Source organism: Nuphar pumila, chromosome 10, assembly GCF_984573655.1.
Source record: "Nuphar pumila chromosome 10, dmNupPumi1.hap1.1, whole genome shotgun sequence".
In the NCBI taxonomy this organism is placed as follows: domain Eukaryota; kingdom Viridiplantae; phylum Streptophyta; class Magnoliopsida; order Nymphaeales; family Nymphaeaceae; genus Nuphar; species Nuphar pumila.
The window spans coordinates 102,967,852-102,973,409 of record NC_143258.1 but is presented as its reverse complement, the minus strand read 5'-3'; the positions used below and the strand labels follow the sequence as shown (position 1 = coordinate 102,973,409).

The 5,558-nt window shown below is 39.9% G+C and overlaps 1 long non-coding RNA gene across 1 annotated transcript; it reads right to left on the bottom strand.

Moving 5' to 3' along the window:
• Window positions 1–3,432: 3,432 nt before the first annotated feature.
• LOC149827686 (uncharacterized) lies at window positions 3,433–3,993 on the bottom strand. The gene is made up of 2 exons (XR_016434935.1): window positions 3,831–3,993; window positions 3,433–3,740 (listed from the first exon to the last, which is right to left on the bottom strand). It is a non-coding gene; the product is annotated as an uncharacterized LOC149827686 (long non-coding RNA).
• Window positions 3,994–5,558: the final 1,565 nt, after the last annotated feature.

The following is a 5,558-nucleotide window of genomic DNA, read 5'->3' as shown; positions in this document are numbered from 1 at the left end:
ATTGTGTTAAAGTATGGTTTATGTGAAAATTTGTAAAGAATCTTTATATGATTTTAGTTTATAAAGAGGTCTTGGATAAGAGTGGATGTCTTAGAGTCAGGCTTTAGAGTAAGGTTTTAGGGACTATAAATAAGGAGGATTTCTTTGCTTTGTATTCATTGTTTTAATGAAGTTTTTTTTTTAATGTTTGTTCCTTCTCTCCCTTGTGGATTCAAGGATCTTGTAGAAAACCTTTGTAGATTCAAAGGATCATAGTTTTTTCTTTGGAATCTAGAAGGTCTTATGAATTTAAGATCAACTATTTTAAAAAGACTTTATACTACTGTGGTAGGCTATGGTACCTCTAATATGTCTTCTTGACTCGTGTGGAGAGAAAGATTGATGGGTTGTACGGTACACAGAGTCTTGCATAATACAGTAAAATATGGAAGCTATAGAGTGAGACAATGTTAATTGTCAGTGAGAAGAGCCTTTAAACCTACGAGTGACGAGTGCATCGCCTTCCTGAGACAAGCGCACAAGCAATCGAGAATCGATTTATCCAGCTATGGTGTTTTCTTTAGTCACGCTTCCGACAATGTTATCATGCCTTTTGAAGCTTTCAGTTCATCAGCTTCTATCATTGCCATGGCTTATTTCATCAGTACATGGTAAGCAGCAAATTCTTCCACACAAAAAATTATTCTCACACACCCTTGTGTTTGTGGGTGTAGACGAATTTTATAATGGCTGGATATCCGACTGAAATTGAATCTGGCTAATCGGATTCGGTAGAAAAAGTAGAATCCGAATTTCAAAAAAAAATTGCATCTGAATTGGAATCCAACGAATAATACAACCTGATTGTATGTAAAATATACTCGATTAGCTAGTTAATTTTGGATTTCACGTACCTTTCTTATCCATCCGAATTCAAGTCTTGTTCGGCCAGATCCATTTATGTCAGATTCATTAATGCCTGGACCCGGCCCAATCGAGCACGACCCGTTTACATCCCTGCCCTTTTCACTAATAGCGTGCCATCATATATCTTGATGTCAGGATCTTCTCGGCAGAGAACATCACTAGATAAATAAAATAACAAATTTTGTTCTGTTGGAAAGTTATCAGGAAATTACTGGCATATACAAGATATTAAAAATTCAAGAAAATATATAAAAAATAAATTAAAAAATGTAAATATCATGCACAAATTATGGTATTTTTAAAATAGAGAATATTTTGAAAATTATCATGATTTTATCATAATATCATCACATGCTATCTATATGGCAACGAGATCACAATATTTTCAAAATATTGCCAATGTTTGTAACTATATATGATAAAGACTTTGGATGCATAGTGCTACACCTTTCCCTATGATTTGGGTGGGCTAAGTTACCCTAACTATGCTGATCGACCCAGATTCCAGCAGAAATCATGGTCCAAACCCAGCCGGCCCAATTGACCAAATAACATCTGGGTCGGTACTTTTATGTCCATACCCTGATATCCAGGTTTGGATCGGGTCATGTACCTGAGACAAAACTGACTCGTTGGCAGCGCTAAACCTACATCACCTCCTGCCTTCTTTTTTTTCATAATCTAGCTTGGCTGGTTCATAATTAGGGGCTTTGTGTGGATTAGGTAAACCCGAAATGAGAAACTGAACTGATTAGACTCGACATCAGGTCCAAAACCTAGATCCATTTAAAAAGTGGATCAGTTATTTAGGTGAATTTTTTTTATACAGGACCCATATGTATCTGACCTGTTCCATACCTATATATTTAGGTGAAAACTGGTTTTAATTTTTCAAATGTTTTTTTTTTTTGAAATCTGACCTTACATATGTAATTTACATAGTTTGTTTATTAAAAAATGGCCTTTGGATTATCAGATGACATATGAGCGATTGTTTTTTGGATAATCTCTTGGCTCATAAAATCATATTTTTTATGATGAGGAACCCTCGCCGAGAACCGGGTCACTTAATTGGCCTACCTCCCTTCAAGATAAACCCCAGGTGGGGTCACAGACACCCAAGTCGTTAAGGAGCTCACCAGTAGGGAAGTCACAGGCCGGTCAGATTCAGATGAAAAAAATAAATAAATAAAACTGAATTGGATCAGACTTAATCGAATTCAGAATCGGAGTTGGATGGAAAAAGTTACATATGAATTTGGACCGAGTAGCTTAAAACCCAGTATTTACACAATCGAATTCAAGTTTGTCAGATTCGTGTTGGGTTTCAATGAAAAACTCAATACCGAACCTGAATCAGATTCATGTTTGGCTACCGAATCTGACTAATCGGATTCGGATTTGGGTCAGATGTCAGGTTACAACGGACCTGTTATCCCTACTCACCAGTTAAAGTTAGTTTTTCAACTTCCATGTTTGTTTTAAACACTCTTCAAAGTAACAAGTGATCTAGCAGTGGCTGATTATTACTCTTCAAAGTAACAGTAACAACTTCCATGTTTGTTTTAAACACTTGAATTTCATTGCTATAGTAAAGAACTAAATAAACAATTCGTTTCTCTAATCATGCATAAAAGGACCACACTCAAGAGAGGTAGGTGTTCCCTATGTAGGAGAGGTTGTAGATTACAGTTCTACTGCATTGGTGGCTTTGATGTGCTCCAAAGTGATGGGTCACTAAATTGCCTTGCGGTTCCATTGGCTATGTACATGTGAGGCCAGCCCTACAACCTAGAGGTTGGTAGCCTCAGATAGGCAAAAGTCCTCCATCACCAATGTGAACTTCATTAGCAATAAAAGGAGCAACCCCAAGATTACAGTCTTGGTAGGGTAAGTGTCCATTTCGGGCGGGTCATTTGACCCTCATCAAGGTTGTGGTGTCAGCCATTCCCTCTCACTACACGTTGGTCTATAAACTGCTCGGGAGCACATTGAGCAGCTCATGTGAAACTTCCTATAAGGAAAGGGAAGCCGCCGACCAAAGATCGCCTTGGTTGCATCGTCCAGGGTGGGTTGGCCATCCAAGAGGGGTGGTTTTGGGGAGGAATGAAGTACGGTGGTGGTCAATTTGCTGCAACAAAAAAGACCTTGCACTATATTTTTGCTCAAAGTACACACTGCAAGGACCCCCCACTGAGTGGACCCTGAATAAGGGGCGATGTCCTTATCCAGGACACAGTTGCACTGGTTCCGGATATGGCCAAGTTTGTTACTAGGCTAGCATCATCGGCCATTGGTGAGAACTTGGACAGACATGGATAATGAATCGGATTACTTCACTTTGGATTATATGACCCGATCCACAAACTATTTTACATGTTTTAACATGTTTATTAAAAGACATTGTTTCTTCAATTTCCTAAGAAATCAAAAGACAACAAAAAATAAATCCAAAGGAAAAAGTAAAACCATGTGGACCACGGTAAAATCATAAAAGCAGAACCTTGATCACTTCACCACCGTTAACAGAATCACAATACCGATTCATCCATTGCATGAATTTCAGGTTTTCGCCAACTTGTTCACTTCAATATGCTGCAAAAGGGGTCAAAAGAAGAAACAACTAAAGAAGAAACTGAAACCATGCCCCAAGATCCAAAAATCCCACTCCATGAAAAAAGAAGGGAAAAATAAACGAAATACATGTGATCTTCAGCTTGTAATTCTGTATCAATTTCTATTCAATCTTTGCATCAAAGTTTACCTTGTGCATCGGCACGATCCCCAGATGGATCGCATCCATCAAATGGCTTCTGGATCACACCCGAAGCGGCCTGTATATCAAACACACAAGATGATCCCCAAAATAAGATCAAATGACTTTATGAATGTTAGATCGAAATAGAAGGAAGAAAAACAAATACCTCTTACTTTGGATAGATTGAGTTGGAGAGTGGAATTGATCCATGCAAGGATCTCAGATCTCCCCACGAAGTATGCCGAATCCACCATGCCGATGCTTGTGGCCACCTCACCATGGCACCAGTGATGATCGACGTTGGCTCGCCCCCACCGGCCTCTGCTTGGCTGTAAGAGAGAGAGAGAGAGAGAGTATGTGAGAATAGAGGCATCCCTCTCCTCCCCACAATTTTTTTATATTTCGTTATGCCAGTCCCTGTTCTCACTGTAATGGGGGTGAAACGAAAATTACATTGAAATAAGGACAATGTCTGTTGAAAACACTGTCCCCAGTGCGATTTTCATCAAGGGCCAGTGCATCAAACGTACCCTCAGGTTGGTTCGGACGACAGACTCGTAGATCTCGACCAAGGGAGAAGGACAGAGTTCCATCACGAGGCGGAGGGCATCAGTCTAGCAAAGGGCATTTGACGGGAGGCATTCGAAAAGAAAAAAGGAAAAGAAAGAGTGGAATGGAAAAACACTTTTACTGGGAGTTGCACTAGTAAAAAAAATACTTTTACTGGCATAGTGTAGATTTCCGTGAAAAAAGATTGTTTTCACTGTGGTTGGGGTTCCCTGCGCTAGTGTAAGCCTTTTCTTTGACGCAATAAGAAATCTGCACCAGTATCCAGTAAAACACATTTACTGTAGCAAGTAGAGGTGCATGTGTGTAATGACAAGTGGCTTGCAGTTATACTGCCAAGAAAAACCTGATATTCTTTGCAAAAAGAAAAAATAAGGCATATCTTTACAAAAAGAAAAAGTAAGGTATACTTTTGTGGTGGTAGCAAGCAACATTTTTTTGTGCCAGACTTTCTAGGGGCACTTGTCTATTTGAGGGGCCAATTATTCCCTTCTCTTGCCTGCACCATCTTGGTTTCATCATCTTCATAATCTATCCGTCTGCCTAGTGGGATTTCCTAGTGGGACTTTTGTGCCTAGTGAGAATCGAGGCATCCCCCCCCCCCCCACCACCACCACCACCAGGAGAGTTTGGGATTAGTTCGGAAAATGTAGTAGAGCCCAAAAAACCACCTAAGAAACTCTCAATAAGGGACCAAAGCCCAGAAATATGCCAAAACAAACATAGAAAAGAATTGATCAAATAAGTAGGAAATAAGACACCTAAATGCATGAAAATAAGTACAATCAAGAATCTCATGTTTTCCATTATCACCGGTGTCGTATCGGTCAAAAACTGGTAGGATGAATTAAAAGGAGGAGAAGTCCTATGAAATAATGATCCTCTTAGTTGTTTAAATTCGGAATGGAGGCCATGTAGAAATTGAAAGAATCTTTTTATTTCTATTTAACGTTGCCACATTTCAATGTCCCTTCCTATTGAGGTTCAAGAAGGACAAGTTCATCCCATAAAGGAGACAAGGTGTCATAATAGTCACTAATACTTATGTCACTTTGCTTAGTGATGCAGAGCAGGACCGAGCTGGACCCCCACAGCCTGACCCAGGCCGGCGCCAATGAGATGGCCGATTGGACCCTGATGATGGGTTGACTACGAGCGAAGGTCTGAAGCATGCACACGCACGTCAACAGCATTCCAGCTCGTCATCACGTCAGCAACATCAAGTTTGTCTTGGATCCAGGGACTGACCCGAGATCCAGATCTGTTAGCAACCTATTAATATCCTGTTTAGGGTTGCATGAGGGGGAGAGAACATTTTTTTATTGAG